We start from the raw sequence: 20,965 nt of genomic DNA on the forward strand, positions 1-20,965 counted from the left end.
CGCGTATTGCCTAGTACCATACGCGTATGACCAGAACCAAAATTTTCCAGATCTGCTATGGGTTTTCTCTGCTATGGGATTTCTCAATTCCAACCTCCCACAGTCCAATTCTTACACAGTTATCGTTTACCTCATCTAACACAGATCATACCCATTCACTCTCACAAATTCTAACATTATTCCATCTAATTCTTACGAATTTTCTTCAATTATAACTCAAATCACATTCATCCATAAGTTCATAAATTTCAACATTCATCATTCTAATCAGGGTCAAATCAATGGTTTATCACTACCCATTACATGTTAACCCATAATACCCATCAAACGACGATAAACCCCCCTTACCTGAGTTAATCCGGCAAATCCTTCGGCTTCAAGCTTTTCCTCTCTTCAACCCTTGTTCTCTGGCTCTTTCTCCACTTTTCTGTCTCTTTTTTTTCCTTTTCACGTGAAATAACCCTTTTTACCCATTGGAACTCTTTTACTGATTTCAACTTATATTCCAATAATAATAATAATAATCCAATAATATTCCAATTATTTAATTAAATTAATAAATATTCTATTAATTTAAATTAAATAATTATCCTTATTTCATCGGGGTGTTACAACTCTCCCCCACTAAAAGAGTTTTCGTCCTCGAAAACATACCTCAAGCGAATCACTCCGGATAAGACTCCTTCATCTGACTCTCAAGTTCCCAAGTCACATTGCCACCTGCTGGTCCTCCCCAAGCTACCTTTACCAAAGCAATCTCTTTACCCCGCAACTGCTTCAACTCTCGATCCTCGATCCTCATAGGTGATGTTTCAACAGTCAGGTTATCTCTCACCTGTACATCATCTACTTGGACCACATGCGACGGATCAGGAATGTACCTCCTCAACTGAGACACATGAAAAACCTCATGCAAGTTCGCAAGTGACGGCGGTAAAGCGATACGATAGGCTACCTCCCCTATCCTCTCCAAAATCTGATAAGGACCAATAAATCGAGGTGTCAACTTCTTCGACTTCAAAGCTCGACCAACCCCAGTTATCGGAGTAACACGAAGAAACACATGATCTCCCTCTTGAAACTCAAGTGACTTCCTCCTCTTGTCGTGATAACTCTTCTGACGACTCTGAGCAATCCTCATCTTCTCCTGAATCATCTTAATCTTTTCTGTAGTTTGTTGAACAATCTCCGGTCCAACCACAACACTCTCACCGGACTCATACCAACATAAAGGTGTCCGACATCTCCTACCATACAAAGCTTCAAACGGTGCCATGCCAATGCTCGAATGAAAACTATTGTTGTAGGTAAACTCAATCAAAGGTAAATAACAATCCCAAGCACCTCCTTTTCTAAAACACAAGCCCTCAAAAGATCCTCTAGTGACTGAATTGTCCTCTCAGTCTGACCATCAGTCTGCGGATGATATGCAGAACTCAATCTCAGCTTAGTTCCCAAAGCCCTCTGCAAACCTTCCCAGAACTTCGATGTAAATCTAGGATCTCTGTCTGAAACAATACTCGACGGAATACCATGCAAACTTACAATTTTCTCAATATACAACTCAGCTAATCTCTCTAACGGATAATCCATTCTGATCGGAATGAAATGAGCCGATTTTGTTAATCTGTCAACAATCACCCAAATAGCTTCAAAATTCTTAATTGTCCTCGGTAAACCAGAAACAAAGTCCATACTGATACTATCCCACTTCCACTCTGGAATAGCCAACGGTTGCATTAGCCCAGACGGCTTCTGATGCTCAATCTTTGACTTCTGACAAGTCAAACAAGAATAAACAAAACTCGCAATTTCTCTTTCCATTCCCGGCCACCAAAATAAATTTTTCAAATCATGATACATCTTAGTAGCCCCAGGATGAATACTCAAGCCACTACGATGTCCTTCCTCAAGAATACTCTTCTTAAGTTCGGTAACATCCGGAATACACACCGACTACCAAATTTCAAAACACCATTCTCATCAACTCTGAATTCACCACCTTGACCTTGATTCACTAGAGTCAACTTATCAACCAAAAGCACATCGGATTTCTGACCCTCTCTAATCTCATCCAGAATACTACTCGTTAACTTCAACATTCCCAATTTAACACTATTGTGAGTACTCTCACACACCAAACTCAAGTCTCTAAACTGCTCAATTAAATCCAATTCCTTAACCATTAACATAGACATATGCAATGATTTCTGACTCAATGCATCAGCCACTACGTTTGCTTTACCCGGATGGTAATTCAAACCAAAGTCATAATCCTTCAGAAACTCTAACCACCTCCTCTGTCTCATATTCATCTCTTTCTGATCAAACAAATACTTTAAACTTTTATGGTCACTGAAAACCTCAAATCTTGACCCGTACAAGTAATGCCTCCATAATTTCAGAACAAATACCACAGCTGCCAACTCTAAATCGTGTGTCGGATAATTCCTCTCATGAACCTTCAGTTGCCTCGAAGCATAAGCTACAACCTGCTTATTCTGCATCAAAACACCACCCAAACCCAACAATGAAGCATCACAGTAAACCTCAAATGGTTCCGACGGACTTGGTAATATCAGAATAGGAGCAGTAGTTAACCTTCTCTTTAACTCTTGGAAACCTTCCCCACATTTTGAGTCCCAAACAAACGCTTGCCCCTTTCTAGTCAACATCGTCAACGGTAACGCCAACTTAGAAAATCCCTCAATGAATTTCCTATAATAACCTGCAAGTCCAAGAAAACTCCTTATCTTAGAAACTGACTTCGGAGCTTCCCACTTAGATACCGCTTCTATCTTAGAAGGATCAACAGCAACACCACCTCTTGAAACCACATGACCAAGAAAACTAACCTCTTCTAACCAAAATTCACACTTGGACAGTTTAGCAAATAACTTCTTTTCTCGTAGAACTCCTAAAACCACTCTCAAATGCTCAGCATGCTCTTCTTCAGATTTCGAATACACCAAAATATCGTCAATAAACACCACAACAAACTTGTCTAGGTACGGATGGAAAATCCTATTCATATACTCCATAAATACCCCAGGCGCATTAGTCACACCAAAAGGCATTACAGAATACTCATAATGTCCATACCTTGTTCTAAAAGCAGTCTTCTGAATATCCTCAGTTTTCACACGTATCTGATGATACCCCGATCTCAAATCTATCTTGCTGAACACACTCGCACCAACCAACTGATCCATCAAATCATCAATCCTCGGCAAAGGATACCGATTCTTGATCGTCACTTTATTCAGTTGCCTGTAGTCCACACTGTCGCAACCCGAAAAATACGGTCTGTGAAAAAAACAACCGGCGAGAAAGAAATGACAGAAGAGTCGCCACCGTGCGTTATTTATCCCAAAGGAGGGAAAGGAAACGCTCGAAGTAAACCTGGAGAAAGGAAAGGAAAAGACAAGGTCTCGCAACCAAATCTTGGGTTCGGGAGTCGATTATGCGAAGGGAAGGTATTAGCATCCCTACGCATCCGTAGTACTCTACGGGATCCACTCTTGTTGTTTCTTGTCTAAAGGGTGTATGTTTATCTAATGTACTATTTACTAAAAGAAAGGGTCAAAGAAAATGACTCGCACGGATGTCGCATCCACTGCATACGTATCTCATCCGAATATGAGAATCAGAGTCTTCGTAGCTCGGCTACCTAGGGGTTAAGGATAAGTGTGCTCGATAAGACATCGTGTCTTATGCCTACGTATCTCATCGGGAATGAGAATCAGAGCAAAAACGTAGTTCAAACTAACTACGGGATTAAGGGTCTCGATTGCAACTAGGGCAAGAGAAAAGGAAAATCTCGATCGCAACGAGGGCGAAAGAAAACAAGGATTAGTTGTTAGTTGTTAGTCAAACTCGGCAAGACATCGCATCTTGTGCCTACGTATCTCATCTGAACATGAGAATCAGAGTTGCCGTAGTTCGGCTACACGCACGCCAAACAAACAAACACACAAGCAGGCAAACATGGAGCCTGAATGCCAATCACTGGACTTACATCAGCATCCGAACCAAAACACACAAAAAGGCAAACGTGGAGCCCGAACGCCAATCATTGGACTTACATCGGCATCCGAACCAAAACACACACAAAAGGAAAAGAAAGGTGCCCGGAGTGGTCTCGCACGACCACCTGCCTACATACCTCGTCTGGAACAAGGATCAGGGCGATGTAGTTCCCCTACATAGGGGTTGCCATCTGAACATGGACTTACAAAGGAAGACACCAGTTGTGTCAAAGGAGAGTGGGCAATGTGTTCACGTCCTAGCAGTAGGTGTCGCAACTCGCTGAATCGAGTCTTAGGCAGTTACCTCTTTGCAATAGAACGGACTACATGCCACAAGATCGGAGACGCTCGGAAAGGTCTAGAAGAAATGGGGAAGCTCTTCTCTAGAGTTGTCATGCAATGTGTGCTTAAGTGTTTAGGATTTACAGATGGGAATATCTACCTAATGTTAGCATGCAAAGGAATATGGGAAACCTACCTATGCTATCATACAAAGGGTTCTATCTAATGGGTGCTACCTAATCGGAACAAGAATCGACGAATGGAGCAAGGAGAAGCGTTGGGGATAAAGGGTAGATGGCGATGCATGAAGCAATCGACTTACAAGGTTGATGGCGATGCATAAAGCAATCGACTTACAAAAGGGTGGATGAATACGTGCTGGTTCTGTTAGGTTTTGAAAAAATGATTACTCGACGTTGGATCGAGGGTTTGGTCTTGTTTTGAAATGATGATCGAGTGTTCATTTTATTTCTTGTATTAACAGATGAATAAAGAATTGAAAGAATAAATATTATACATTTCATGGGAGAGGGATACATTTGTTATGAATGGGGGTTGACATGGTAATCAAGCAATATAAATATATGCCTCATACACCATACAAGTAGGCCACAGTTAATCAAACAATTAAGATATAAACAAGTATATAATCGAATCAAATGATCGAAGAATGAATAATGAAGCATTAAACAATGTATGAGTGTAAGTGCAAGGGACATGTCTCATTGTAAGGAAGCCCAAGAGTAAGCTATGTGAGGTCGACGACGATGCTTAAAAAGCAATCGACTTACAAGGGTGTAAAAATGGGCTCGATATTAAATCGAGAAAAGTATGATTTTTTATAGTTTTAAAAATGGTTTTGCATGCATGATGAACTTAAAAGAAAACAAAGTTTGCATTATTAACAAATGAAACTACGAGTATAATAAAATTATAATACAACATAAACATGGAAAAAATGAATGCTTAGTAGAATTATAATACAACATAAACATGGAAAAAATGAATGCTTAGTAAAATTATAATACAACATAAACATGGAAAAAATGAATGCCTAAAGAAAGGAAATGTTATATGTGGGTATCGAACCCACTACATAAGGGGAAATGGGATTCCTTCCCATCCACCCGGCCACAGGTGGTTAGCTATTATCTTAACAGCGACTAGAACATATAGACAAAAACAATAAACAATAATAATAAAAACTAACTAAAAGAAATGAAATGGGCCATTGGATTCCAGACTTGGATAACCGGTCCAACACAAAAGAAATGATGGAAAGCCAAAGGGCAGCGTGACCTAGCCGCATAGCTGTCTTGGTCCAGATGAAAAAGACAAAGCTAATAATGACTGATGATACACAAAACAAAAAAAAGGCTAGGCATTGGATTCTGTGGGTCTCACAGGTATCGATCCAAATACCTTCTATCGTTTAGAACAAAAACAACGTATCAGTTTGCAAATAAACAAAAGGGAAGCATCAAGAGCCACAAATATCATTCCCGTTTCTGAAACAAAATCCACCTTCTTTCTCAAAAATCAAATTCCATTTTTGAACAACAGCAAAAATTCAACAACAAAGCACAACAAAAACACGCAGGGAAGACAATCATGAAGCTACATTAAAGATGAGAGATGGATCGAAAATGGAACTAACCAGTTGCAGCTGGATCGACCGACGAAAGCGTAGGAAATGTTCTTCCTGAATCCTTCTGAGTTATGATATCGTTTCTCTTCTGAGTGGAATCCAGATTTTCTTGGGCTTTTTTCGTTGAACAGTTTTCTTTCTCTTCCGCCTCTCCAATGACTCCTAGGGTTTTTCGGCTGATTTTGTTGTCTTCTCCGCCGCTCAATCCTTCCTCCTTTTATGAACAATGTCCTCCTCCAAAATTAGGGTTTGTGTGCTCTTATATGTGTGAATAACCGGGACCACAGGAGTGAATTCGTAGTCTCATAGTACAGAGTTGCCTGAGGAATTTTTGTCTTCTTTCAGCAGGTGGTCCCTCCTTCAATCCTTTCCATCTCCAAGAATTTTTACTGTTGGTAAGAAGCTTATTTACTACAGTGAAAAAATGAACTGCGTTGTTTCAATCCACTTACAATCCCATCACTCTTCTGTGCAGTTTTCTTGCTTGGCCTTTGAGGAATTGGAGTTTTTGGGTCCTATTGAAATCCATGCACTGGAGACTTGCACAACATGGTATTATTCTGGTATGCATCTTGTGATTCAGTTCATGCATTAGATTTGCATTGTATTTCTGACTTGTGTTCAACATCATGTGTGCAGTATGGCTCAGGGTTCATTGGCTCGGGTACGAGTGGGAACCAGACCTTAACTTGGTTGTGGTATGATCATGATTCATACCTGGTTTAAGCCATGTGCCTTGTTTCATGTCTGCATAAGTTCATCATTGTTTTGGCTTGTCATGGCTCATTAACCCCTTGCTGTAGGAGAATTCTTGGTGACCTTGACCTTGGGTTTGTTGCTTTTGCAGATCAAAGTCTTACTTGCTTCAACAGTTGACTAGCTTTGGTCGTGGGCTGGCTTTTCTACAGGATTTACACAAGTTGGACTCAGTTGTGCATGCTAATTCAGTTGATGGACTGCTGCAAGCAAGTTTCCTCCTGGCTTGGATAAGTACCAACTATGCTGCCAACTGGTTTTGCAGGCTTGGTTGTAGTTGTTGCAGATGGTATGCTCGATTTTGCATAGTTGGATCATGGTTCTGATGAAGTAGGTTAGTATACCTTGCACCTTATGTTGTTCTGAATCATGCTAGCATGTGTTTCTTGATCAATGTTTGGATGGTTGTGCAGACTGGTGGTTTTGAAGCATGTTGCTATTCATGTTTTATGGTTCAATTTATGTTTGATTTTGCTTTGAACCAATGTCTATTCCAGGGCCATCTGCAAGTTCATCCTGGCCCTAGGTCACAAAGAGGTGGTTATGCCAAATGATTGATTGGACCATAAATGTTAGGGACCTGATGCTGTTATTTGGATGTGATGCCAATACCCCTGCACCCTTGCCGCTACTGACTGGTGTGTGGATGAATGGAAGTGCAGGATAGTTTGCTGCAGAATGGGTACTGTTAACAGCAGGTATGTGAATGTTGCAATATTTGTGGTCTTTTCTCTCTGTTTGGAGCAAATACATGGCTTTTTGCAAGGGATGAAGTGTTGATTGATCATGATCCGAACTGAAATGGCCTCTTTAACTGCAGGATCCAACTTCTGGCAGGGTGACAATGCAGGTCAGTGTAGGATGGTTAGCTGCTCATGATGTAGGTTAGGTTGTTTCATGATATGTCAACAACATTTCATGGCTTGTTCATTGATGGAGTTTCTTGTTGGTTATGACTTGGTGATGTAGCAGGTCCGAGATTTTGGAAATTCCCTGGTTTGTGGCAAGCTAACTTGGTGAATGTTTAGCTGCAGTTGCATTAAAAATCATGTACAGTCTTGATGATGCCAGATGTCAGGCTTATTCTCCAAGTGAACCACCAAAACCTGGTGAGGTTTTCTCAAGACAAAGTATTCCATTTAATGTTGGTGAATCTCAGTTACTCTAACTGTCCATGGTTTGTTTCAACTGGTTTTGCAGGCTGTTGCTGCTGCTTTTTTCACAAAGACTTTTTAAGCTGGATGTAGATCTCTGTCTAAGATTATCATTTTGAACTGTATATATTGTATTATAGGAATTGGTATCCTCAAATAAAATGTCTTCGTTGAACTCCTCCATGTTATTTATGTCACTCGACTTGAGCTTCTGAGAATTATCAATCATGTTGATAGGGTAGATAGGATGATACAGGGAAGCCACAATTAATAAATGTGTTTCACCAACTGAAACTGAAGTAGCCTCCTTTACACCCGGCATCTGAGTCGCAACAAACGGCTTATCCTTACCTTTCTTCCCGTCCCACATGTAAACATCACCTGTAGCTTCTTTGGCTAGTCCGTGGAATGAATATGCACATATCAATGAAGTCCAAGCAACTAGATCAGGCTGTGAAGTTAATTCAAAGCATTTAAATGCACTAGCAATGCTACCACATTTGGAATAAGCACTGATTAAAGAATTGGCAACAGATAAAAAAAACATGACACGATAACTTAACCGCAAAAGCATGTGCTTGAAGTGTTTCGGTAATGGCAGAAGCGTAGCCACATGAACTAATGACGCTGGAAATAGTCAATTCATCGGGAAGAAACCCTTCCCGAAGCATCTCTCTGAGAAGCCTCATAACTTCATTGCCATCACCATAATTTCCACATAACCAAATCTCTAAAAGGAGAAACACAAACACCCTCATAGCATTTTCAACAAAACCACATTTCGCATATAAATCAACAAGAGCACAACCGACAAAACGATCCAAATCAAATCCAACTTTCACTGTAAAACAGTGCAACTGAATTCCCATCTCAGCATCACAAAACCGAGCACAAGAACAAATCAAACCATTTAAAGTTATATAATCAGGAACCACCATTTCCAACAGCATCCTTTTAAAATAAGAAAAACACAGCTGCTTACGATCCAATTCATTTTCATTATCGCATGATCCAATAATACCGCGAATCATAATATTCCACGACACAACATTTCTCACAGGCAATCCATCAAACAGCTTCTCTGCATCTTCAGTTTCTTTACATTTAAGGTAAACACTCAAAATCTGATTTTGCAAGGAAAGAACATGACAAAATCCAAACTTTATTAAATGAGCATGTAATTGTTTTCCTTCAGGAAGATAACCCCTTTTTGGCTGAGATTTTGAGGGCGTTGGAACAAAACAAACGAACAGCGTCATGGTCTTCGAAATGAGTTTGATCAGGAATTGACATAGAAGCTCTGAGTCTGCTTGTGGAGCTACATGGATGATGAGGTTGGTAGGAAGAGAAAGAGAAACATTGTGTGAAGAATGAGATAGGGAATGAAGGGAAATGTAAATGACCGATTGATGGGAAAAATTCAAGGCCAAAATCGGGGTATGACAGTTGCCCCTATTTAAGCGTCTCCAACTAGAGAATATGAAGCAGGACGTTCTCCATATGATCATAATGGGAGATGGTTAAATATTAAGAAGACCCAGATTTTGATCCTGAATCCCTATGAAATAATTAACCATGCCTGTCAGCATCGGCAAAGAAGCAATCCCAAAAGAAGAATCCGTCTGGTACGGTGAAAATCGGCCTGAGTACCGAAACAGAAAGTTGACCTGGATACCAAAATAAATGGTAACACAGGAATACCCATGGCCCGAACGCCGCACATTAGTCTGAACACTAAGCATCGGAGTATGAGAGTATCAATGTTGGTCTGATCACCGGAAATCTGGTCTGAACACCACTTTGATCTGGATATCGAAAAAAAACTGGCCTGAATGCCACTTCGGTCTGGATACCGGGAACTGGCCTGGACGCCACTTCGGTCTGGATACCGGGAAAACTGGCCTGAATGCCACTTCGGTCTGGATACCGGGAAAACTGGCCTGAATACCACTTCGGTCTGGATACCGGGAACTGGTCTGAACACCACAAGTTCCTCGTCCTGATTGTTGAGAACTTCTTCGATCTGGAAATCGGAAACTGGCCAGAATGCCACTTCGGTCTGGATACCGGGAACTGGCCTGAATGCCACTTCGGTCTGGATACCGGGAAAACTGGCCTGGACGCCACTTCGGTCTGGATATCGGGAAAACTGGCCTGAATGCCACTTCGGTCTGGATACCGGGAAAACTGGCCTGAATGCCACTTCGGTCTGGATACCGGGAAAACTGGCCTGAATGCCACTTCGGTCTGGATACCGGGAAAACTGGCCTGAATGCCACTTCGGTCTGGATACCGAAAAACTCTTCATGTCTATCATCATCGGCGAAGATAACAAAACAGTGATACGTGAGCCGGCACGCATGCCAAAGACCTAAGCTGGGGGTAACAATCGAAAGATCGACCAAAGAGTGCATGAGATATATTATCTGTAGCCGTCAAAATATAGATAATACACTCGCATGGAAGATTATCCATAACCGGGTTGTAGGTTGTTAAATGGATAATCGACCGAAAAGAAAGGCATTAGGGTACCAGGACCAGGCATGCAAAAGATGACCAATCAAAAGAGGATAAAGTTGCTAACTCGGAGCAAATACCCAAAAGAAAGGGGAAGACCCACTGGGGACAATACTGCTTGATCAGGGCAAGTATCCAGAGGGGAGAAGAGTATCAATACCGCAAGCTGGATACTGATAACTGCAAAGAGGGGATTACATCTACCGGTTTGTAGGCAGAAAACCACAGAAAGGTAACCAGTCATCGATAGGATGAGCACAAAGGGTTAACTCTGCCAATGGGATGAAAATGGGATTTTACAACTACCAGCTAGTAGGTAGAAAACCACAAAGATAGGACTTACAACTACCGGTTTGTAGGTAGAAGCCACGACGATAGGACTTACAACTACCGGTTTGTAGGTAGAGGCCCACAAATTCCGCTGAGAGACCGAGCGAGAAAAAAGGATTTACAACTACCGGGTAGTAGGTAGAAGACCGCAAAAATCCGCCAACAATCAGAATGAACCACAACGGTTACCTCTGCTAGGGGATGAAAGTGGGATTTTACAACTACCAGTTAGTAGGTAGAAAACCACTGAAAAGTAACCAGTCATCGATAGGATGAGCACACAGGGTTAACTCCACCAAGGGGATGAAAGTGGGATTTTACAACTACCAGCTAGTAGGTAGAAAACCACAAAGATAGGACTTACAACTACCGGTTTGTAGGTAGAAGACCACGACGATAGGACTTACAACTACCGGTTTGTAGGTAGAGGCCCACAAATTCCGCTGAGAGACCGAGCGAGAAAAAAGGATTTACAACTACCGGGAAGTAGGTAGAAGACCGCAAAAATCCGCCAACAATCAGAATGAACCACAACGGTTACCTCTGCTAGGGGATGAAAGTGGGATTTTACAACTACCAGTTAGTAGGTAGAAAACCACAAAGATAGGACTTACAACTACCGGTTTGTAGGTAGAAGCCCAAAAATTCCGCTGAGGATAAGATGAATGAGTGCCGATTAGTGAACGACTATTCATTTATGCCCCAGGGAAGCACGGGAGACAACCAACAGGAAGCCAATTTAGGATCGATCCAAAAAGGCAGACTAAAACAGGACTCATCCTAATGAGGACAGAACTCAATAGGGAAAACTCATCCCGTTAGGGAGGGAACAGAAACAACCGTCATCCACGAGGATATAACTCAGTGGGGGGCGCATAAGGAAATGGTAGACACTTTCTGCTTAAGGGGTAGACTCTACATGGAGAGATCAGACTCACCCACTTCTGCTAGAGGAGGATCTACTGGAGAGATCTGTATCAACAAATAGCAGGAGACAACCATCAACAGATACACGGCAACAGCTGCATCATGAGTATCTGAGTGCTATGATTATGCATGTATGCATGATACCTAAAAAATGTATGATGAATGCTGACAAACAGACGTGCTCAACACACAGGTCCGGGAATCAACCATCCGGTACCACTCTTCCGGAGGGAAAACCAAAGTCACCAGAGAGCCGAGAAAATCCACTGGAGACTGGGATATCAGGGAGCAACACCGTCCTGCAGGGGAGGAAGGCCACCAGAGGCTTCCGGAGGGATCGTCGGTCACAACCGGAGAACAGAGTTCAGCATACAGGCGGACGCGCCATGACCACTCGTGCTGGAGATCAGAGATACCATGAAGCAACCAGATCTCTGATGAGGATAGATAGGCACTGGCAAAGCTCATCATGCCAACAACTCCGCTGGGGATCTATCCGAGGACATGATGGAGTACTGGATGTCAATCCGCGAAATACCGAGTCTTCCAAGAATAGCACCCATGCTGGGGGAGGGAGGAAGACTGCTCTGCTGGAGAGAGGAAAGTTGAAGTCTTCAATAAATGTTCTGCCTAGGACTGCCTCACAAAAAGCGTCCAAACAGCAAACTTGCTAGGGATGCCCCATAATAGGGCTCAAACAGCACTCTACTGGGGATGCCCCACTATAGGTGCTAATAGGGACTTGGAAGAAAAAAAACTGCACTGCCGGGGACATGAAGATGAACAACTTCAACCAACACTACACTGGGCAATCTCGCTGAGGAGAAACCATGAGAGGTTCTACAGGGAAAAGATACAGTCATGCTCGAGATACGAACAATTGTCTTACCTGTTGGTAATCATACCGCCCTTGGGAGAGCACTGTGGGTCTCCTAAGTATCCTTCCATCATTGTGAATATTCACTTAGTTTGAGAACAATTTTGAAAAAATTATTTATTTTGAAAAACAATGATACTTTATCAATTAAAACATGCAAAACGTTTGTTGAGTTGAAACAAATAAGAGTGCAAATAATTGGATAAAAGCTCAAATTGATGTGATGGAATGGTAGTCTGCAAAGGGCGAGACTCCATAGATCTGTACAAGTTTGAAATCGGTGATATATATTGGAGAGGGCTACATTGAACATAATGACCCTTACTCTACCATTCTGAATTTCGATGTATTCAGAGCTTCAGTCGACGACGCATCGAGGATTCCTGACGGATGACAGATATAGAACACAGTCTTGTCAAGATGCAGTTACTTGCCAAATCCCTAATTTTTGCCTAGATTGCCCCAGTGTGAGGTGCTCAATCTAGCGGGATGCGAATCCTTTTTTTTTTAATGTCTCTAACTTTTGCCTGGATCGCCCTTTCGGGTTTTCAATCCACCGAGACGCTCCTTTTTGCCTAAGTTGCCCTTTGGGGTGTTCGACTTAGCGAGCTTTTTGTTCTTTTTTTTTTGTTTTTTTTTTTTTTGCGAAGTATTTCTTGACTGCATCGGGAATTCACAGGACGAGTGAACTTCTTCATCCATTGTTGTAAGTCTCAGAGCACCGCCTGAAAAGACTCTCTTGACAACCTATGGGCGTTCATAGCTTAGGGTTCACTTGCCCCTGGAATCGGGTACGAAAGACAAGACTTTCTTGAGCACAGGGTCCCTCGGAACACACGAGGCTTGACCTTCTTATAGCGTGCTTTCGTCACTCTCCGCTGATATAACTGACCATGACACATGGCAGTTAATCTCTTCTTTTCGATCGAATTCAGCATCAGTCAACTTGGGACTTTGAGGGTGCTATTTTTCTTTTGTTTCTTTCTTTCTTTCTTTTGATTCTGATTTCTTTTGATTTTGCGCCCTCTTCTTTCTTTGTATTTTCTTTTTTCTTTTTCTTTTATGCCCTAGTTGGCTGTTCTGCTGATTCTCGAGATACAGCTGAGTGATCTTCTTTTCTTGCTCAAGAAGTCGGGAAATCTCGTCAGGAATCCCTTCAACATCATCTTCTTCCGCTTCGAATATAGGGAATTCACAATTGGGAGATGACGTCAGATCATTGTGTTCAATGGGTTTAAGAAACAACCTGCATAATGATTTTGATATGAAAAGCTTTTTGGAAATCAAACAAGACAATCGTTATGCAGATGAAAAGATTGTTTTTATTCCTGTTTTTAGGGTTTTTTGGTGATCACCAATTTCATGTAAAAAGTGAAAAAGGAAAACAATTGGAAAAAACAAATGTTTAACATGCATTTATTTGAATGAAAATATCATTGCACAAAATGTTGCCAACAATGTCATCACTTCTCCTTTTGGCATGGGAGAAGGGTTTTTAAACAAAGTGATTATTACTCTGACTTCTGAACAACTGTAGGAACACCCACAGTGACCCATTTGTGATAGATCCCACCAGGGATAACAACTGTCAGTATCCTTTGCATCAACAACTTCTGCTTTTGAACAAACCTCTTCGTTGAAGACCTCAGAAGAATAACCATCACCAACCCGGGACTTGCCGTCTTCAAGCTTGATTAACACGGGGACCTAAGTCTTCAAAGCTCGGAATCCCTGACCTCACAAGGTCTTGAACCTTCATCTTTAGCTGGAAACAACTATCCACATCATGACCAGGAGCACCCGAATGATACACACAATGCTGTTCAGGCCTATACCACCACCGAGGGTTGACGGGTATAGCCGGCGGGTCTCTGGGAGTAATCAAGTTCCACTCTATCAAAGAGGGATACAGCTCTGCATAGGACATAGGGATCGGATCAAAAATGATCTTCTTCCTCTCATTACTCGTACTGGCTTGATTACCATTGGGAGGCCGGTAAGCCTACTGCTGAGGACGATGTTGTTGATGCTGATATTGCTGAGTTGGTCTTCTCTGTTGTTGTTGAATTTGAGTGGCTGGAATAGTCACAGCAGCAACTTGCCGATGCTGTCCTTTGTTCACGCTCCTCCGACGGTGCACAACGTTTGTTTCACCCTCTCCCCTTCTGGGTGCCCCAGAGGATGGCTTTTTAGAACTTGAAGGATTTGAAGAGCCAGGATGGCGAACCGGAGCAAGGGTTGCTCTGACATTAACAGTCTCTGTAGCAAGGGGTTGTCCACTGATTATAATACCCCTCAAATCTTCACCCACGGCATAGTTGTTGACGGGAATAGTGACAGCAGTAATTTGATAATTGACAGGGACCCTCTCTGGTGAAGCACGACTGGGCGGCAGAATCACAACTTCCTGTCTCTGGGCTAAGGCACGCAGCTCCTCTTGCCCCTGAACAACTCCTTGCATCATGGTCATGAACTGGGCCATGTTCTGCCCTCATCTCAGCCAACTCAGCTTGGACTTGATCCATACTCCTCTGATGATTCAATCTGGTTGCGGTGCGGACGATGATCAACAATCCCGTCTCAGTCAAAACCCAGAGTGAGAAGTCTCTCCCAAGCATGTCTGCAATGCAAGGATGATATGTGCATGATATGCATATGATGCGAATGCTATTTTATCATGAATGATCCTGAAAAGGATATGCACATGCGAGTTAACTTTTTTTATGCATTATTATTTTTTTGGAAAATAAACATGCTATGATGCAAATGATGGAGCCAAGACTGGCAGGCTGTGCATCTCGGCACACAGGATCCGGAGCTTCGGCTTGAACTCTGATCACAACCATCTGAAACCCAAAGTCAATCTGATCAACTGGCATCTGAACCCATGTCTGGAGAACTGAGTCACCATCTGAGTGAGCACCCACTGATTCAGCCCAGGGATCCGAAATAAACGGAACCCGCTGATAAACCACGGACAGAACTCCGGCGTCCCAGAAATAAACGTCCATAAATTTGGCTGAACCAAAGTCACCATCACAGCACCACTGGCAGAAACCGTATCTGTAGAGATCAAACCCTCCCCTCACAGGTAGGTTCTAAGAACAGAAGTTTGTCAGCTTCAGCCCTTCAGTCGAGAATAATACGTTTACCACTGAAGGTTTGGCATTATTACGGGATAAAAGACCTCTGCTGACTCCCCTCAACAGGACATCCTAAAGCAAGTTCCCAGTCTCGGGGTCCTCGGATTGAGCAGCGAGAATGCGCCCACCAGAGCTAACATAATCACGTCTCGGAGGAGAGGCCTCGACTGAGTTCTCGGGAGATGGTCACCAGAGTCGACGATTTCTAGAGGAATATCTGTCGTTATGGAACACCCATAGGACAGAATATATCCAAAAGAAACCTCGTCTGGAATGTGGGTCTCATGAACGACTTAACGTAGCAACATGCCACGCAAGCCTCATGACTATCCACTCTAACACTTATGTGTATGCTCAAGCCTGGGTAGTGGGCTTATCTCTCATAGAACATCCCCCCTCAACAAACAAACAACCCACGGAACCCACAGATACAACAAACATATGTACATGAATGCAATAAGATAAAGCAGGTAAATGCGGAAAATAAATAACTGTACAAAAGAATAAACACCCAACAAACAAGAAACCTACAAAAGCTAGGAGGGACTCGCTTAGGGAAACTAGAGATCCCCAGCAGAGTCGCCAGCTGTCGCAACCCGAAAAATACGGTCTGCGAAAAAAACAACCGGCGAGAAAGAAATGACAGAAGAGTCGCCACCGTGCGTTATTTATCCCAAAGGAGGGAAAGGAAACGCTCGAAGTAAACCTGGAGAAAGGAAAGGAAAAGACAAGGTCTCGCAACCAAATCTTGGGTTCGGGAGTCGATTATGCGAAGGGAAGGTATTAGCACCCCTACGCATCCGTAGTACTCTACGGGATCCACTCTTGTTGTTTCTTGTCTAAAGGGTGTATGTTTATCTAATGTACTATTTACTAAAAGAAAGGGTCAAAGAAAATGACTCGCACGGATGTCGCATCCACTGCATACGTATCTCATCTGAATATGAGAATCAGAGTCTCCGTAGCTCGGCTACCTAGGGGTTAAGGATAAGTGTGCTCGATAAAACATCGTGTCTTATGCCTACGTATCTCATCGGGAATGAGAATCAGAGCAAAAACGTAGTTCAAACTAACTACGGGATTAAGGGTCTCGATTGCAACTAGGGCAAGAGAAAAGGAAAATCTCGATCGCAACGAGGGCGAAAGAAAACAAGGATTAGTTGTTAGTTGTTAGTCAAACTCGGCAAGACATCGCATCTTGTGCCTACGTATCTCATCTGAACATGAGAATCAGAGTTGCCGTAGTTCGGCTACACGCACGCCAAACAAACAAACACACAAGCAGGCAAACATGGAGCCTGAATGCCAATCACTGGACTTACATCAGCATCCGAACCAAAACACACAAAAAGGCAAACGTGGAGCCCGAACGCCAATCACTGGACTTACATCGGCATCCGAACCAAAACACACACAAAAGGAAAAGAAAGGTGCCCGGAGTGGTCTCGCACGACCACCTGCCTACATACCTCGTCTGGAACAAGGATCAGGGCGATGTAGTTCCCCTACATAGGGGTTGCCATCTGAACATGGACTTACAAAGGAAGACACCAGTTGTGTCAAAGGAGAGTGGGCAATGTGTTCACGTCCTAGCAGTAGGTGTCGCAGCTCGCTGAATCGAGTCTTAGGCAGTTACCTCTTTGCAATAGAACGGACTACATGCCACAAGATCGGAGACGCTCGGAAAGGTCTAGAAGAAATGGGGAAGCTCTTCTCTAGAGTTGTCATGCAATGTGTGCTTAAGTGTTTAGGATTTACAGATGGGAATATCTACCTAATGTTAGCATGCAAAGGAATATGGGAAACCTACCTATGCTATCATACAAAGGGTTCTATCTAATGGGTGCTACCTAATCGGAACAAGAATCGACGAATGGAGCAAGGAGAAGCGTTGGGGATAAAGGGTAGATGGCGATGCATGAAGCAATCGACTTACAAGGTTGATGGCGATGCATAAAGCAATCGACTTACAAAAGGGTGGATGAATACGTGCTGGTTCTGTTAGGTTTTGAAAAAATGATTACTCGACGTTGGATCGAGGTTTTGGTCTTGTTTTGAAATGATGATCGGGTGTTCATTTTATTTCTTATATTAACAGATGAATAAAGAATTGAAAGAATAAATATTATACATTTCATGGGAGAGGGATACATTTGTTATGAATGGGGGTTGACATGGTAATCAAGCAATATAAATATATGCCTCATACACCATACAAGTAGGCCACAGTTAATCAAACAATTAAGATATAAACAAGTATATAATCGAATCAAATGATCGAAGAATGAAATAATGAAGCATTAAACAATGTATGAGTGTAAGTGCAAGGGACATGTCTCATTGTAAGGAAGCCCAAGAGTAAGCTATGTGAGGTCGACGGCGATGCTTAAAAAGCAATCGACTTACAAGGGTGTAAAAATGGGCTCGATATTAAATCGAGAAAAGTATGATTTTTTATAGTTTTAAAAATGGTTTTGCATGCATGATGAACTTAAAAGAAAACAAAGTTTGCATTATTAACAAATGAAACTACGAGTATAATAAAATTATAATACAACATAAACATGGAAAAAATGAATGCTTAGTAGAATTATAATACAACATAAACATGGAAAAAATGAATACTTAGTAAAATTATAATACAACATAAACATGGAAAAAATGAATGCCTAAAGAAAGGAAATGTTATATGTGGGTATCGAACCCACTACATAAGGGGAAATGGGATTCCTTCCCATCCACCCGGCCACAGGTGGTTAGCTATTATCTTAACAGCGACTAGAACATATAGACAAAAACAATAAACAATAATAATAAAAACTAACTAAAAGAAATGAAATGGGCCATTGGATTCCAGACTTGGATAACCGGTCCAACACAAAAGAAATGATGGAAAGCCAAAGGGCAGCGTGACCTAGCCGCATAGCTGTCTTGGTCCAGATGAAAAAGACAAAGCTAATAATGACTGATGATACACAAAACAAAAAAAAGGCTAGGCATTGGATTCTGTGGGTCTCACAGGTATCGATCCAAATACCTTCTGTCGTTTAGAACAAAAACAACGTATCAGTTTGCAAATAAACAAAAGGGAAGCATCAAGAGCCACAAATATCATTCCCGTTTCTGAAACAAAATCCACCTTCTTTCTCAAAAATCAAATTCCATTTTTGAACAACAGCAAAAATTCAACAACAAAGCACAACAAAAACACGCAGGGAAGACAATCATGAAGCTACATTAAAGATGAGAGATGGATCGAAAATGGAACTAACCAGTTGCAGCTGGATCGACCGACGAAAGCGTAGGAAATGTTCTTCCTGAATCCTTCTAAGTTATGATATCGTTTCTCTTCTGAGTGGAATCCAGATTTTCTTGGGCTTTTTTTGTTGAACAGTTTTCTTTCTCTTCCGCCTCTCCAATGACTCCTAGGGTTTTTCGGCTGATTTTGTTGTCTTCTCCGCCGCTCAATCCTTCCTCCTTTTATGAACAGTGTCCTCCTCCAAAATTAGGGTTTGTGTGCTCTTATATGTGTGAATAACCGGGACCATAGGAGTGAATTCGTAGTCTCATAGTACAGAGTTGCCTGAGGAATTTTTGTCTTCTTTCAGCAGGTGGTCCCTCCTTCAATCCTTTCCATCTCCAAGAATTTTTACTGTTGGTAAGAAGCTTATTTACTACAGTGAAAAAATGAACTGCGTTGTTTCAATCCACTTACAATCCCATCACTCTTCTGTGCAGATTGCTTGCTTGGCCTTTGAGGAATTGGAGTTTTTGGATCCTATTGAAATCCATGCACTGGAGACTTGCACAACATGGTATTATTCTGGTATGCATCTTGTGATTCAGTTCATGCCTTAGATTTGCATTGTATTTCTGACTTGTGTTCAACATCATGTGTGCAGTATGGCTCAGGGTTCATTGGCTCGGGTACGAGTGGGAACCAGACCTTAACTTGGTTGTGGTATGATCATGATTCATACCTGGTTTAAGCCATGTGCCTTGTTTCATGTCTGCATAAGTTCATCATTGTTTTGGCTTGTCATGGCTCATTAACCCCTTGCTGTAGGAGAATTCTTGGTGACCTTGACCTTGGGTTTGTTGCTTTTGCAGATCAAAGTCTTACTTGCTTCAACAGTTGACTAGCTTTGGTCGTGGGCTGGCTTTTCTACAGGATTTACACAAGTTGGACTCAGTTGTGCATGCTAATTCAGTTGATGGACTGCTGCAAGCAAGTTTCCTCCTGGCTTGGATAAGTACCAACTATGCTGCCAACTGGTTTTGCAGGCTTGGTTGTAGTTGTTGCAGATGGTATGCTCGATTTTGCATAGTTGGATCATGGTTCTGATGAAGTAGGTTAGTATACCTTGCACCTTATGTTGTTCTGAATCATGCTAGCATGTGTTTCTTGATCAATGTTTGGATGGTTGTGCAGACTGGTGGTTTTGAAGCATGTTGCTATTCATGTTTTATGGTTCAATTTATGTTTGATTTTGCTTTGAACCAATGTCTATTCCAGGGCCATCTGCAAGTTCATCCTGGCCCTAGGTCACAAAGAGGTGGTTATGCCAAATGATTGATTGGACCATAAATGTTAGGGACCTGATGCTGTTATTTGGATGTGATGCCAATACCCCTGCACCCTTGCCGCTACTGACTGGTGTGTGGATGAATGGAAGTGCAGGATAGTTTGCTGCAGAATGGGTACTGTTAACAGCAGGTATGTGAATGTTGCAATATTTGTGGTCTTTTCTCTCTGTTTGGAGCAAATACATGGCTTTTTGCAAGGGGTGAAGTGTTGATTGATCATGATCCGAACTGAAATGGCCTCTTTAACTGCAGGATCCAACTTCTGGCAGGGTGACAATGCAGGTCAGTGTAGGATGGTTAGCTGCTCATGATGTAGGTTAGGTTGTTTCATGATATGTCAACAACATTTCATGGCTTGTTCATTGATGGAGTTTCTTGTTGGTTATGACTTGGTGATGTAGCAGGTCCGAGATTTTGGAAATTCCCTGGTTTGTTGCAAGCTAACTTGGTGAATGTTTAGCTGCAGTTGCATTAAAAATCATGTACAGTCTTGATGATGCTAGATGTCAGGCTTATTCTCCAAGTGAACCACCAAAACCTGGTGAGGTTTTCTCAAGACAGAGTATTCCATTTAATGTTGGTGAATCTCAGTTACTCTAACTGTCCATGGTTTGTTTCAACTGGTTTTGCAGGCTGTTGCTGCTGCTTTTTTCACAAAGACTTTTTAAGCTGGATGTAGATCTCTGTCTATGATTATCATTTTGAACTGTATATAT

At 42.1% G+C, this 20,965-nt stretch overlaps 2 long non-coding RNA genes across 4 annotated transcripts; both read left to right on the forward strand.

Moving 5' to 3' along the window:
* The first annotated feature begins 6,389 nt into the window (after positions 1-6,389).
* On the forward strand, positions 6,390-20,938 carry LOC127129493 (uncharacterized). Of its 3 annotated transcripts, none has more exons than XR_007806351.1 (7): positions 6,390-6,521; positions 6,598-6,656; positions 6,806-7,048; positions 7,212-7,412; positions 7,535-7,564; positions 7,687-7,823; positions 20,882-20,938. It is a non-coding gene; the product is annotated as an uncharacterized LOC127129493 (long non-coding RNA). The 3 variants fall into 3 exon arrangements; XR_007806352.1 differs by lacking the exon at positions 7,687-7,823 and adding an exon at positions 20,654-20,790 and having other exon boundaries at positions 20,882-20,924; XR_007806350.1 differs by lacking the exon at positions 20,882-20,938 and adding an exon at positions 7,915-8,119.
* Positions 19,368-20,442, forward strand: LOC127129494 (uncharacterized). The gene is made up of 4 exons (XR_007806353.1): positions 19,368-19,488; positions 19,565-19,623; positions 19,773-20,015; positions 20,179-20,442. It is a non-coding gene; the product is annotated as an uncharacterized LOC127129494 (long non-coding RNA).
* Positions 20,939-20,965: the final 27 nt, after the last annotated feature.

This window comes from Lathyrus oleraceus, chromosome 3 (assembly GCF_024323335.1).
Source record: "Lathyrus oleraceus cultivar Zhongwan6 chromosome 3, CAAS_Psat_ZW6_1.0, whole genome shotgun sequence".
Taxonomy (NCBI): domain Eukaryota; kingdom Viridiplantae; phylum Streptophyta; class Magnoliopsida; order Fabales; family Fabaceae; genus Lathyrus; species Lathyrus oleraceus.